Source organism: Leguminivora glycinivorella, chromosome Z, assembly GCF_023078275.1.
Source record: "Leguminivora glycinivorella isolate SPB_JAAS2020 chromosome Z, LegGlyc_1.1, whole genome shotgun sequence".
Taxonomy (NCBI): Eukaryota; Metazoa; Arthropoda; class Insecta; order Lepidoptera; family Tortricidae; genus Leguminivora; species Leguminivora glycinivorella.
The window spans coordinates 8,536,222-8,552,469 of NC_062998.1; positions in this window are offsets into that span (position 1 = coordinate 8,536,222).

Genomic DNA, 16,248 nt, shown 5'->3' on the forward strand with positions numbered 1-16,248 from the left:
TCTCCACTTAAAAAATCACGTCAATTCGACTCTCCGTTTTGCCGTGAAAGACGGACAAACAAACAGACACACACACTTTCCCATTTATAACATTAGTATTAAAGTATTGATTTACATACTTCACACTAGAGGTGGGCCGAATATTCGGTAAATATTCGGTATTCGGCATATTCGGCAAATTTTTCAATGTTCGTATTCGGCCGAATAGTTCGGTTATATTGCCGAATATTTACCGAATAAACAAAGTAAATAAATAGCGTAAGTTGTTTCGTAATTCATCGGATAGTGACATCCTATTTCAGCATTCTTAGGAACTACCAAATGGAGTTAAAAATGCATTAAAATATAAATACAATAATTTTGTAAAAAAGTAAAAATAACGTAGCTTAAGAAAACAAATCAAAAATTTTCTTATGCAAGAGCATTTAGAGCCTTAGTAAGATAAATGTGCCTATTACCAATCATCGAAAAGTTATTAACTTTAAGCCAGGATTTAAAATATGGCGCAACTGGATATTCGGCCGAATATTCGGTTCGGTAACAGATTAACCGAATGTTCGGCCGAATATTCGTATTCGGCAAAGTCCGTATTCGGCCCATCTCTACTTCACACTAACAATCGTACCTCGATTTTTTAGCGCCACCTATTAAATACTATCATAACTACACTGATGATGCCTACATTTTATTTTTCAAAACGTGTATTGACGTGATATCGTGATTTTAAAATAAAGAAATATGTCATTTGTTCTTACAAAAAATATGAACGCACAAAAATATTTGGGAAAAATATTATTTTGGCTACTTTCAGGCTGCGAAACAAAGCCATTTAGGCCTAAAAGGCTCATACATTTCAGGGGTACGCTTTTTTGTCAGTCCAGGCCCCGTAGCCGAATGGCATTTCTCCGACGCCAAACGAAAGCGATACGCCGCTGGCTCTGTCGCGCCAATACGCAAGCGCGATAGAGATAGATATCTACTAGCGCTTCGTTTCGTGAGCGTTTCGTGAGCGATTGTGCCATTCGGCTAGCCACCCAGTATTAAGATCGTTCTTGCTGCGTTAAAGAAAACAATAGTCTCAAGACTCCCGAGTGGTGACGGGTTAATAAATTCAGCACCCCCTTTCTTCCCGTGGGTGTCGTAAAAGCCGACTGTGGGATTATGGGTTAAATTGTGGCGTAGGCGAGAGGCTGGCAACCTACTAATGCAATGTCACAGCCCTTATTTGCAAGGGGTGGCTCTGAAACTTGAGTATTTTCATGTGGATAGAGGGAACAAACCAAATTATTTAATTTAATATTGTAGGAGGTGCGAGCACAAGTTGCTCGCCCTTAGAGTTGCTCAAAGGCGCCTATAGCCTTCAGAGATAACATACACTAGAGAAATTTCGACGGGTACCTCGGCGGTCGGGGATGGTGTAGCGGTTTATCACGTCAGCCGCGTTAGCTGGAGACCCGGGTTCGATTCCCGGCTTCGCCACCAGTGTGATCGCTTTTTCTTTAGTGTATGGTATCTATTTCAGTTTATAGTTTCATGTGCTCTGCGCGACACAGCCAGACTGCATTTCTGCTGCTTTCGGCGACGGGGCCTGCCGGCGTATCATGCTGCCAATTTTATCACTTATCCACGTGGATAAGACATCTGTCACTCTCACACTGACATACTTGCTAAAGCGTGACGGATGCTTTATCCACGTGGATAAGTGATAAAATTGAAAGCATGATACGCCGGCTGATCTAAATTTGAAGCACAGCCCTATAATTTCGCTTACGATTATCCTACTTTAATCTGAAATGACACCCGTTGTAAAAAGCAAGTAGGTAAGTGCACAATTTTAGAGCATACGAGCATGTCACGGATTGTGTCAATATTTTTTCACCACACCAACTGGTAAAGACACTCTTTGCTATTCGAAAACGTATAGCAAAATTGCATTTTATCCACAACAGTGCAAAGTAATTTCATACAAATTTCAACTTGATGTCCAAAGCTGGCTGTAGGAATTCACGTATAAATGATGATTTTGAATTATAAATGTTAAATAAATTGATGGATTTGATTTGATTTGATGTTTTACAGTTAATATTTTCATAGTGTTGGCGTGGTGAAACATTTTGTGTTTCACTCGGTGACAAATTTTGTTTCACCTACGTGCCTTGAAGCCCTCGTAACGCTCAAAATTCCACATTCTGAACCACACGCTACGCTCGCGGTTCAATATTGGAATATTTCGCTCGGGTATCAATTTTGGTGTGCGGTTAAACAACAACATTGCCCCCTTGTAAATAACTATTTTCTTCTCCTGCCATAAGCGCAGAGTGGCATTGAGATCATAATTTGCTTAGTCTTAACCAAAGACATATATATAACTAAGAAAAAAACGTACCTCAGTACCATACAGAAAAAGGTACGATGGCCTAGATGGCATTACACCTTTGGGGTACGCTCAGCTAGATAGCGCTAATAGGTACTAATATTTGCCATTTTAACACATATCAAGCTAAGAATATGGGCCAAATTGTCAAAACTGAGGTTCAAAAGTTTTAAGCCTGTGTCAAGAGATGGCAGTCTATGCACTGTGATTACACATGTTACTTCGACAGTAACACTCTATAATACTCGATCCTCTTTGATCTCAACTTACAACTCTTTTATGTAGGCTTTTGTTCATAAAATAATTAACTTAGTTAATTTAGTATAGCTTTTAGATTATTGTTTCGTGATAGAAGATGGCTTCCCTCAGATAACAATATCTGTTGTAACAATATCATTTATTCGAAACTAAATATAATCTGAGACAATTTGTGAACACTTGTTAGGCTTGTATAAAGTCTTTGATGGTACATTTACTAGTAATTGTTTTCTCAGACCTAACTTAGTAATGAGAGAAAGGTATATTGACGACCGGTCTGGCTCAGTCGGTAGTGACCCTGCCTGCTAAGCCGCGGTCCTGGGTTCGAATCCTGGTAAGGGCAATTATTTGTGTGATGAACACAGATATTTATTCCTGTCATGGATGTTTTCTATGTAGGTATATAAGTATCAATACAAGATGTACTGACATTGACCGAACTCGCATGACAAATATGAACGTTTCCGAAGGAAACCCTCTTCGCACTACATCTGTATCTAATAAATAATAAATAATAATAAATATTGGGGACACCTTACACAGATCAACTTAGCCCCAAACTAAGCAAAGCTTGTACTATGGGTGCTAAGCGACGATATACATACTTAAATAGATAAATACATACTTATATACATAGAAAACATCGAAACGAATGCTACTTAATACTACTTAAGCTACCTTCTGAGGTGTTCCCCTTGCGCTATATATGACATGGGGTTCTTCAAGAAGCAGGTATTTTGGGTTCTCAAACGTCGGCAACGCATAAGTGACTCCCCTGGGTGCGTAGCCGAAGGGCACAAACGCTCACGAAACGAAACGCTCGTAGATATCTATCTCTATCGCTCTTGCGTCTTGGCGCGACAGAGCCAGACTGCCTTTCGCGGCGTTTCGTTTTCGTTTCGCGTCGGAGAAATGCCATTCGGCTACGGGGCCAGGCATGAACAACCTACACGTGTCATTCTCCCTGTAATATTATTATAGAATTGTTCCAAAAAAAGAACACACCTCACCCATAAATCAACCTTCCGCGTCCCTCGTTGGACACCCGCATTTCGTCACTACTTTTAAAAAACTTGTATCTTCGTCTGTCAATGAAAAGAAAATTGTAGTAAGTATGTATGGAATGCATATAGACTTACTGCGTTTTAACTTTGAGGAACAGCGTGAGATACGAGATTTTTTAAAAGTAGTGACGATTTGTAACACGACTGACACCATAGAGGAATAAGTAAGGGAAGAGTATTGTAACTCCATACATCAGTAAATGCGAGTTATTTGTATAGGCATAGTTATAGTGACATCTAGCGACAATCACGCGTCAACAACATTCTCATTCACACATTTAAAACTGTTGAATTCTCTCATTTCAAAACTTCGTATGGACTAAACTAGTCTGCAGGGGTCATCTGCTTGGCTTGGCTGAAATCCGACAAAGATTCTGACAGTGGAAACGCCTAAAGGTAAGTATAAAAAGCGCGCTTGTGTAAAAAAAAAAATCCTCTGGACCACATTGATATACTGGAGATAATTTACGACTTTGTAGCAACAAGTTTCATGAACAGTGAACACGAAATTACATGAATGTGAATAGCGTTTTAAATATTACCCACAGGACAGTTCCAACTTGCATTGGAGTCAAACTGACATTGATATCATCCTAATATCAGTTAAACGTCAACGCATTTCACGGTCTGTCCCAATCGGTAGTGGTTGTGACCTTATCTGATAACCAAAGATTAAATTTAATATAAGAAGATCATACCATCCCATACATTAAAATGCGACCGCCTAAGAACGCGCATGCACTACACCACAAATAGATGGCGCCACTGTTCGCGCATTGTTCCCATCGATTATTTGTACCTAGATTGGTGTTAAGTGTCACTTTCGAGCCATAAATCTATCTCAAATGTGACACTGAACGCCATCTACAAGTATAATCGAAAGCTATATATGATCTTCTTATATTTAATCTATGGCTAAACCGACTATCCTGATTCTGAATCTCAACCGGGGAATTCATTTTTGTGATAAATACAGATATTTGTTAATGGGTCACGGATGTTTTCTATGTATGAGTATGAATTTATTGAGACAATGGTATATTATATCGTTATCCAGCACCCATATTAGGTAGCTACAGGCTTTGCATAACAGGTGTCCGCAAATATTTATTTATGTTCAAATTAGCGTGACAGTTTTATGGCTTCACTGGTTTTCCAAAAGTTTCCACAAGTTTTAAAAACATCTTTTGTAGCGCTACGCCGCCTACGCTGCGGCCCGTAGAAGTTGTAGCCTTTTAAGTCGTAGGCACAATCAGCCAAGAAAGTGGTTTACCACTTTTCGACTCTATTTCAAACACATAAATTCGAAAAGTGGTAAACAACTTTTTTGGCTGACTGTACTTAGCTGTAATAATAAAACCAAGTACAGTCAGCTACATAATTCGAATACAAACTTCAGGAGGGATCACCTTTCTCTGCCTCCGGCATATCTGGAATGACAATACAGTCCGACCAAAAAGAATAAAAATTAATAAGTGGCAACCCGGTATCGTCCCGTTTTCTCACACATATTGATTTGAAAGGAATGACACTACAATGTTGCCACTTTTTAATTACTGCTCTTTTTGGTCAGACTGTAGTTGACGCTACGAGGAGATCCAAACGCAGATCCCATCATCAGACCCCGACTTGGTGCTAACAGGATCATCTCGGGGTCATACCCGTACGATAAAAAAATTTGAAAATCGGTTCACGATTATTGGAGATATCGAGTAACATACATACAAAAAAAACAGTCGAATTGAGAACCTCCTCCTTTTTTGAAGTCGGTTAAAAAGAGCCACAGGGATAGATACTCGTAGCTATGAAACGCTTAAGACGCGTAAGCAATTGTGACGTTACGAGACTTACGAGCAAGGTATTAGGTTGTCTAGGGTCGGTTGTATCAAAGCGTCTGTAAGGGCCACTTGCACCAACGAAAATGGTGGGTTTACCCGATGGTTAACCCACCATTTTATATGGAATTTGACAGTTGACAGCCCACTAACCCTGAGTTAAGTGGCTGGTGCAAGTGGGCCTTACAGAATTTAGAATTTGCAAAATTGTTTGTACCTATGGGAATTTGCATAGACTTCTGCATGCTGTTGATGTGTCTGTTAATTGTGATTGATGGAACTGGCCTTAGTCTCCTGGGTGTTGTGATAAACTATTTCACTTTTTTGTTTTATTTTATTAATGATACGAGTACGTTCTTCATATTACCTCAGTGCACCTAAACAAACTAGAACCATCGAACTTCAAACCCAATACATCTAAATAGGAGCATTAGTACCCGGCGACGAGAGGTCTGCGTATATACAGCGTATTCCACTCTGACTTGATAAATTATTTATTTCGTTTAATCATTCATGAACGCACCTACACCAATATTTATTTTACCTCGGGCGCTGGCCCGTGTCGATGACATTGCAATGTTATGGAATAAGTAGGTGCGTCACAGAATAAATAATTGTAGGTAGGCTATAAAGAATCTATATGGTGAAAGCGTGTTGTGGAGGGGAGAATGCTATGCGACGAAGCCTGGTTTAATGCTTTAGATATTAAAAGGTGTCGCAGAAAGCAAACCGAGACTGGAACCTCAGGTGGTATCAGTTTTCTCTGCCAAAAATGTGGCAGGTCGTGCCGCTAGCGAATCGGCCTCCACAGTCACCAAACCCGTTGTCAAGCAGCAATGTGTAATTTTTTTTTTTTTTTTTTTTTATACTACGTCGGTGGCAAACAAGTATACGGCCCGCCCGTAAATCGTCTGCAATAGACGCAAAGGCCAAGTGATGATGTGATTATAAAGAATCTTTACAAAATCGAAGTTTGAACGCAATTCAGGTTCTAAGGCTTCCCCTTTCAGCTACCTACTTAAGGTTATGGTAGTGCACTCAAAGTTGTGCCAACTCTAATAATAGGCTACTAGACTCGTATCGAATTTAGCACATCAAGTTATTGTTTTCTGTAGTATTTGACTTAAGAAATCAATATTTATAGCTTGCGGGCATTAAAAGTGCGTGATGACTGCGTATTTTTAATTAAAGATGTGTGTATGTTTTTTTTAATTATGGACTCCGAAAACGGTGTTGGCCAATGGAGTGACGTCACATAATTCAGATCAACTATGGAAATTAGAGGTAGTAATCTGATCTCCATAGAAGCAACCTCTATTGTATTAAAATTCATAGTCGTTGACGGGTGTGACAATGTGAAATATTTTTTCTAAATATACTGACGTCATGTCATAGATATTCTATAGATTAATATGGCTGATGTTGTTTTTGCCTGATCACGTAAAAGTAAACTTTAAATAATTTTTTTGCGGGTTTTTAAGTCGTAATAAAATATGGTACTATTTTTTTTCGTTTAATTAGACAGTAATTAATAATATAAGACATACTTTGAAAAAGGGTCAAGTAGCCTATTGCATAGATGAATGCAGCAAGTTTAATCTGAGAAGTGACTAACGAAAATGCCAATATTTAATGGCTAATATTCAAAATCTAGAATTTCTCCCTTAGTATCAGTGTTTCAAAGTAGTGCAACAGAGATTTTCGTTTCGTTCGCTACATGATACAAATATATAATACGAGTATAACACTTTAAGTTCTCGCGTTTTGTACATATTTTTAAAGACACAATATTGTCTACCTTTTATCCAACGTTTCGGCCACAACTTTTCGCTGGGACTTCAGTCTTCCGCGACCACGGCTATAAGTGAAACCTGGCCGAAAGGAAACGTTGGATAACAGGTAAAAAATTACATTTCATCGCGTTCGATGTGTCTTTAAAATGTGATATAAGTATGTAGATAGATAGGTAGCTATGTAAGTATCAAAATGAAAAGAGTCCTCCCCACATAAATCTTGGCATCAAAAATTTGTTTCTGCTTTTCTTAGGATAGGTGGTTGTCTATCTTTTGTTTCTAAAATCCGATCCTTCAGAATATTTTTTCTTGTTCAGCAACTATATTTCTTGTGCTTTCAACCAGATAATATATTTATGTGACGTCCTTATGCTTCCAGTTGCACTAAGAACGCTCCACATATACCCTAAAATTCGTACTTTTAGCGACATCAACATCTTTCGAGCGGGTTTCACTTAGAAGTTTCATTGGGAAAGTCAAAGTTGCAAGCAGCTCTGCAAACAAGCCCGGACTATTCCTCTTTCTACTAAACCCAGGGGAGTCGAACGGCGACCAATCATATAGTGTAACTGTGCTTAACATCATAACAAGTATGATTGAAGTTAGATAGATAGTCGTGCCATAAGTTGTGAACTTTTAGCTAGAGAATGCATAAACGGGCGGACCATCACGGTAGCGTGATATGGCTTATCGCGTCGCTGCGTCATTTTCGCACGTTATGTAAGTGCGAAAAGGGCGCACCGACGCGACAGGCTATATGCTATATCAAAGGCTAACCGTACTTGCCCGCCTGGATCGCTTGCGTCAATAACAATGATCTGTTAGCACTAGGCCATTGTATAAAACAGGTTTCTTCTTTTAGGGTGCGATTGCCACAACCGATTTCTTTACGTTATCCGGCCAGTACGTAGCCGAACGCACAAACGCTCACGATAATATCTCGCTCTTGCGTCTTGGCGCGACAAATCCAGCATACATTTCTGTCGGCGTCTGACATCGACGATTGCCATTCGGCTACGCCGGCAGCTCTTACGTTCACATAATAACCATGAAGGTAGGTATTCCGGTTTATTTTACACTCGACTCAACGCCTACCCATAGTAACCCACACTCCAACGAATACAAGTTAAAAGTACGTACAGGCAACGAGTTGGCTCGCAGCCAGATACCCTCGCCGCATTTTAATTGTATGTTGATGTTGATAGCTTCCAATGTAAACAAATTTTTGCATGCATTCACAAATTTGCAATGAGGTCGGGTTCGTTTTCATAGGCACTTGCAGGTTAAATGGGTTTTATAAATGGAACTGAATACTATTCTAAATATTGATAAATCTGTACATTTTGTGGTGAAATATATACTTATTTATTTTTGTTTAGCGGGCACTAAATGGCACGCCATCTACTTTTGAAGCGTTTATTTGATCCGCTACTTTTGATGATGACTGTACCATAGCATAAGTTCGGATCGTACCATAGCATAAGTTCGGATCGCCAAGCTATCGTATCTTTTAGAAAGTACCTCTGTGTGCGTAGCCGAATGCACAAACGCTCACAAAACGCTCACAATAATACTCTTTCGTTGCTATCTATCTCTATCGCTCTTGAGTATTGGCGCGACAGAGCCAGACTACATTTCTGCGGCGTTTCGTATCGCAGAAATGCCATTCGGCTATGGGGCCCGATCGAGTTTTATCTGTGATAGCTTTTATCGCTGCGGTCAATTAGACTATCTCTTAGTTCTCGCCGGCAGTGTACCGCCTAAAATATATCTCTCTCATATACATACTAACATGGATTCTTTATATGTAAGTATATTTTGTTTGTTTTTGGGCGAGTTCATACATAGTCGCTTCATGCTCGCGCTCCCTTAGTAGGACTAATGCCTAAAAGGGGTATTTTTATGAAACGCGTAATGTATGCAATATTGTTCTAAGCGATATATAAGGATCAACGCCAGCAGTTTGCTGAGATGAGCCCATTTGATAGCACTCATTTCTTTTTTATATATCTTACGTACTTTTTCTCGTTTTAGTGTGTATTATTTCATGCAGTTTGTTTAATTTTGAGACTTTATTAACATTAGCAGCTGCCCAAGTTATTCCGGCAGACTGGGGCTAAGTACTTTGATTCGTGAGGTGACATTGGTCATCGATTTTTAAAGAATAGAAAAATGAGTTTTGAACTTGAATTTAATTAAACAATTCAAACAGAAATAGATAATGAAAATCTTTAGAATCGAATTCATTTTAGTGCAAAATTCAACAGTCAGTATTACCCCACGAATCAAAATAACTCCAGTGGACGGTAATACACCGTTCACAATGTCTATAGTATGTATGAAGTGTTGTGTTTGAATTGATTTGGACAACACCGTTGTTTTATTCAACTAATATTATTTTCCAACTCGCATTTGTAAATTGTGACAGTAATAGATCGACAAGAACAAATATCTTACCTACTTATTCGGGATTCGTAAACGGAGCTGAGCCCAATTTGGAAGTATTAGGTTTGGAGATTTGTTTCTCGTCGTTCGAGGCAAATGTAATTGCATTCTTTGATGTACAGTTGCCATCAGAAATAACGGATCTGTCGACGAATAGAAATTTATGTGAACACGCATGCTAACGCCATGAAAATAGAAGCATCGCAAAATTAGTACCGATAGAATATTTTTCAGAATACCTACCATGTAGGTAGTATTTGCCTACCTACCATAGATTTAGAGATATTAAGCTAGATTGAGTAGTTAGGCCAAAAAGTGTGTCCACATGAGAGGGTAAAGTTGGGGCTGGTGTCCCTCTCGCACTTATTGCTACTGTCAAAATCATTTGAACGACGTCGTCACTGTCATAATTTGGGGATACCAGTCAATATTCAAAGTTACTACCAAATCTACTAATAGGTACCATAAATAAATAAAAGGTTTTTTTTTAATTGCGCATATCTTTGGTTTTATGGCTTCATAATAATGACTTACCAATTCATTACAAGGTATTAATTAACCCTTGCCTCGATATAATACAAAAATAATTTAAGAAGTTTATAAACTTAGTTATCATACAGGTAAAAATACTACTACTATAGTAATCTCTTTAACACTCGTCACACGTGCGAGAGGGACACCAGCCCCAACTTTGTACCCTCTCATGTGTACACACTTTTGCTCTGTGCTTTTGCTAGTCTGACAAGAACGCCTTTCTGCACCAGTGATAAGGTTCAATTTACTATGGCAAAAAAGTATGAGCTCAGTCCCTATTGAAGATCCATGCTACCTGCATATTGACGACCGGTTTGGCCTAGTGCGTAGTGACCCTGCCTGCTACGCCGCGGTCCCGGGTTCGAATCCCGGTAAGGGCGTTTATTTGTGTGATGAGCACAGATATTGTTTCTTTCACCTATTAGCTCTTATTGATCTCTGTTTGGCCCAAAGGTTAGCTGGTAGAGAATGCCTTCTGGTATTAAGTTCACCTTTTGTACATTTTTTACTGTACAATAAGTTTAAATAAATAAATAAATATCATTTAATTTTTGCCAGTCGCTTTTCGGTGAAGGAAAAACATCGTGAGGAAACCGGAATAATCCCAATAAGGCCTAGTTACCCTTCGGGTTCGAAGGTCGGATGGCAGTCGATTTCATAAAAACGTGCCTACGCCAAATCGTGGGATTAGTTATCAAAAGCGGACTCCAGGCGGGAGCCTTGCGGGGGCTTGTTTGCAGGGCCCAAGCTCAAGGGCTCATCGGAATGAGCCCTTGAGCTTGGGCCCTGCCCCGCTGCTGGCGGCACCCTAGGTTAGGTTTTTTATAATGTGTTTATATATTTTTTTTATATTGTTTTGTATGTGTTTTTGTATTTTACTTTTATAATCATATTATAAAAAGCTTAACCTAAGAATTAAAATGAATAAAGATAAAAATAAATAAATATTATAAGGACATTCTTACACAGATTGACTGAAGGCCCACGGTAAGCTCAAGAAGGCTTGTGTTATGGGTACTCAGACAACGATATATATAATATATAAATACTTATATACATAGAAGACATCCATGACTCAGGAACAAATATCTGTGCTCATCATACAAATAAATGCCCTTACCGGGATTCGAACCCGGGACCGTAAAAATCGATCTACACTGAGAGAAATTTGCATTGTAAATTTAAGGCTGCTTTCAAAAAAACGTCAAAAGAATGTAAAATTGATAGTTTTAGTCGGTGAAATACTACACTTTCCGTTATACAGTAGATTTATTTAATTCAAGTTCCAGTTAGAGCATCTTATTATCTTGATTTTTATAAGACTGGATTTTTGAAAACTAACTCACTAAATTAATTATGAATTTTTCTCTAATGCACGTTTAGAAAAACGCACGTATAGAGCTGAATCAGTCGATCTTATTTGTAAAATTTGGACAATTTTGAATATTAAAACGGGTAAATTTATAATTCGTATATCCTGTACCACAATCATTTCAGACTAGATTTTTATTTTAAGTTTTTGAAAAAGAGTAAACTAGCCTAAGGCGAATTCAATTTTTTTTCAGAATTTACCTAAAATTAAGTGACAATTTCTTTGAAAATCTACATCACATCGAAGTAAGTTTTGTACTAAATTAATTTGCAACGTTTACTTAAATTGCTGTTATGCCTTAGTGATTATAAATTGCTATTATTGATTTTTGCCAATTTTTTGAAAACGAGCCTTCATCGGTACAATTATTACCACTTTTGGACATTTTCTCATATTTTGTTAGATCAAGTAGAAAAAGTCCTATAATGTGATATATATTTATAAACTACTCGCAAAGCCCTTTAATTTGATACCACACACGGTATGATCAAGCGCTCGGTTGCGATTTCACTATTTTTAACACGAAAGCCCTCTTAACAAGTTTGATTTGTTGCGGTTTATCCGTTTGAATCAGCCAAACGTATGTTTAAAACAATATGTGTCAGGTTGTTTTTATAAAATCGACTTGTTGATTCAAATATATTGCCGATTCAAATGAGAAGTAGCTTGTTGTTTGAACCAAAGAGCACGTAGGCGCTATTTTAACCAAAAAACTTGTTGAACGAACATGAAAACTGGTTGTATTTTCTCTCAGTGTAGCGTAAGCCTTAGATCCCGGAAAACGCGAATTTTCGAGTTTTCATGAGTTTTTCTTTCCTTTCTCTTCGTTCCTTTTCGCACGTGTATCGTTCGACGTTTTTCAGCACAGATTGACCTGACAAGAAAAGAACCACTTCTCGCACTATTGCGTAAAAAAAGCATCATCAGGGTGCGAAGCCGAATGGCACTAACGCTCACGAAATGCTCACGAAACGAAACGCTAGTAGATATCTATCTCTATCGCTCGTGCGTATTGGCGCGACAGAGCCGGACTAACTGGCGCGGCGTTTCGTTTTCGTTTGGCGTCGGAGAAATGCCATTCGGTTACGCACGCTATACTGAAATAGTGTTTTAACTTTAGTCGTACTGGGTTTATATTCTATTTTCATGTATTCCGAGGAAGCGTCAGTTCCACTCGCTCTGTTGTCAGATCTTAGGCACGACCTGAGGCTTTTGCTATCTGCACATAATAGATAGCGAGAGTTCGTACGTAAGTACAATAGCTTATTGTCTAATAGGACCAATGTTTGGCAAACAGACTATTGCCGATAGACTCTGGCTGTAACATATCGGTGTAACATATCGATACCTTTGTGTTCAATTGGCGTAAAAGCTAAAACGCGACTTTACAGGGCAGCGAAAAAACCATTTTTGAAATCGTTTATGTCATTTAATCATAAAATTCATAACATAACTTACTAGTTGACTGAAAATTAACATGTACTTTTTAGGGTTCCGTAGTCAACTAGGAACCCTTATAGTTTCGCCATGTCTGTCTGTCCGTCCGTCCGTCCGTCCGTCCGTCTGTCCGTCCGCGGATAATCTCAGTAACCGTTAGCACTAGAAAGTTGAAATTTGGTACCAATATGTATATGAATCACGCCGACAAAGTGCAAAAATAAAAAATGGAAAAAAATGTTTTATTAGGGTACCCCCCTACATGTAAAGTGGGAGCTGAATTTTTTTTTCATTCCAACCCTAACGTGTGATATATTGTTGGATAGGTATTTAGAAATGAATAAGGGTTTGCTAAGATCGTTTTTTGATAATATTTATATTTTCGGAAATAATCGCTCCTAAAAGAAAAAAAAGGGCGTCCCCCCCCCCTCTAACTTTTGAACCGTATGTTTAAAAAATATGAAAAAAATCACAAAAGTAGAACTTTATAAAGACTTTCTAGGAAAATTGTTTTGAACTTGATAGGTTCAGTAGTTTTTGAGAAAAATACGGAAAACTACGGAACCCTACACTGAGCGTGGCCCGACACGCTCTTGGCCGGTTTTTTACAAAGTAATCTAGTCTGCAATAAATTGAAAATATCTGATCTAAAAACGTCCTGAAGTCCTGTTTCGTCCTAAAGTTTGCGCATCAATCACTTTACCCACTAATCTTAATCGTACCTAGAGATATTCATAGGTATTCACATTATCCGATCCACTATGGCGCCTTTGATGTATAGGAATCGGATAATGTGAACAGACACTTAAGCTGTGTAAAAATAATGATGAAAAAGTCAACATTTCCGCAAAATGATTCATAACACTAGAAGCTATTTTATCGCTTTTTTATTTCCTAGTAATACCCAACGGAAGTAAAATAGTAATAAATGTGTAAATCTCAATCAATCTTTTATTTCCAGTAGTAGGTAATTTTACTGTTCACTGACACGCCATAATTTGCCACGCGCTTGAGCGGTGTTGGAGCTATAAGCATGGAATATTTTTATTATAATTTAACGTTGATTGTATATTATATTTAGGGCTACTTAGGGATATTTTTAGGGTTACTTAATCAACAAGGAACCCTTATTATATTTATTATATCGCCATGTCGTTTGTCTGTTAGCACTGAAAAAATCTGCAAAGAAGCTGCGGAAATACTTTTGTTGATTAACCTAATTTTGATATTTTCGAAAAGTCTAATTTGATACACGAACTATGACGGAACCTTACACTTACTAAGCATGGACCGACATGTTCTTGGTCAGCTTATAACTTTTATATTGCATGGCATAATTATGAGCTTAGACTTTAATCTCTTTTTTCTTTAGCTAGCTCGATTTTAGGATGTTAAAAATATATGAGCGATATGAGACACCGTTAATGTCAAAACAAAATTATATAAGGTCCTAATTTATTAGTTGCAGATATTTTAACACATGATACTTTACATTAAAATAATTAACTTTAAATATAAATTAAGAAATCTTTTCATGTAACTTTTTTTATTTCATTTTCCTAACAAAAAAATTAATTATAATTTCGTCTAAAAAAAATCATCATGTGCATTATCACATGTCACAATAACACTGTCTGTCATGTCAACAATTGTTTGTTGTAAATGTCGTAAAGGTTCGGCGGGAAAACTGCACATTTCATTGAAGTGGCCAGTTACAGTTAAGTGGTACGTAAAAGAGGTACTAGAATCTGTTCAATGAGTTTTCATTTAATAATCACATAAACAGGGTGTTTTTACGTAGCAAATTTGTTTTTCCGTTTTCTCCAAAAAAAACATCATCAAACAATGTTTCACGGTTTAATATACTCCAGAGACCGAGTACTATCAGCTGTAAAAATATCTGCATCTAATAAATTAGGACCTTATATATTACGGTTCTAATACTATACCGCTACTAAGCTATTATATCCACTCTGGAAAAGTCATAATACAGCATAACATAATACAGCATAACTTCACACTATGTTAGTGAAGGCTATGTTCTGGTCTTAAATGAAAGAACTTCTCCTTGCTCGTTGTTTTATTACAATGCCAATCTCATACTGAACAGTTTGGGTTACAATCACAGTCGATATTAACAATACAATACACAAATTCCTAAAATTATCACAGCTTGGTTATACGGTTGTTTTTTCTAGTTTTTCCATAATGCCGATTATATCTTTTTTTCACGGTGACATCTGTCAAGATTTATGCGGTTCCCGCCTAATGTTTTATTTTTTTAAAAGGGCCAATCTTATTCAGGCACGTTTATATCTACCGATAATTTGATAAAGGCCAGTATACATATAAAATCAATGAAAATTATGAACTCAATGTCGAAAGCTAACAGCTCGGCCTTCCTGTGTAAGCGAGGCCCTTCGCTTAGGACCAGTTGCATCACCCGCAGACAACAGCTAGCAGGCACATCAACGTCTCGCAGCAGAAGTCTACGGACATTACCATACAAAAATATTACAAACGTTTAATTCGTTAACAGACGGATTGGTGCAACCGATCCCTAGGTTGTTGACATAACACAAACCTACTTCCTATGCCTACTAGTTTAGAGATCAACAGTGGTAATGATAACATATCATTGAACATTGCTTGTAATGATAACATAACTTCAATAAAAGTTACGAGTTTCAACAATAGAAAACTATTCAAAAACATAAATTAACAACAAATAAATCAAAAGCTGCATGTTTCAGACAATAATCATTCGTCTGATACAACGGTAATGGTAACATACCTAATCCTCCAGGTGTTGACATGCTTGTTAATGATAACACAACTATACAATAAAATTTACGAGTTTTGACAATAGCAAACTTATCAATAACATCAATAATAACAATAAAAAAAAATCAAAGGCTCCATTTTTCAGACAATAATAATACGACTATACAACAGTAACAGGAAGAGTGCAATAAGTACATCGGCCATCCTCGTTGTTAAGCGAGTCCCTTCGCCTTGAGCATTTCTCAGTGTCACGACTGGAACTACGAGTATCAACTATCAATTAGATAATATGCTTAGAGATCAGCGATAAAAAAAAACAATGAATTTGTACCTACTTATTAAATTTTGCACC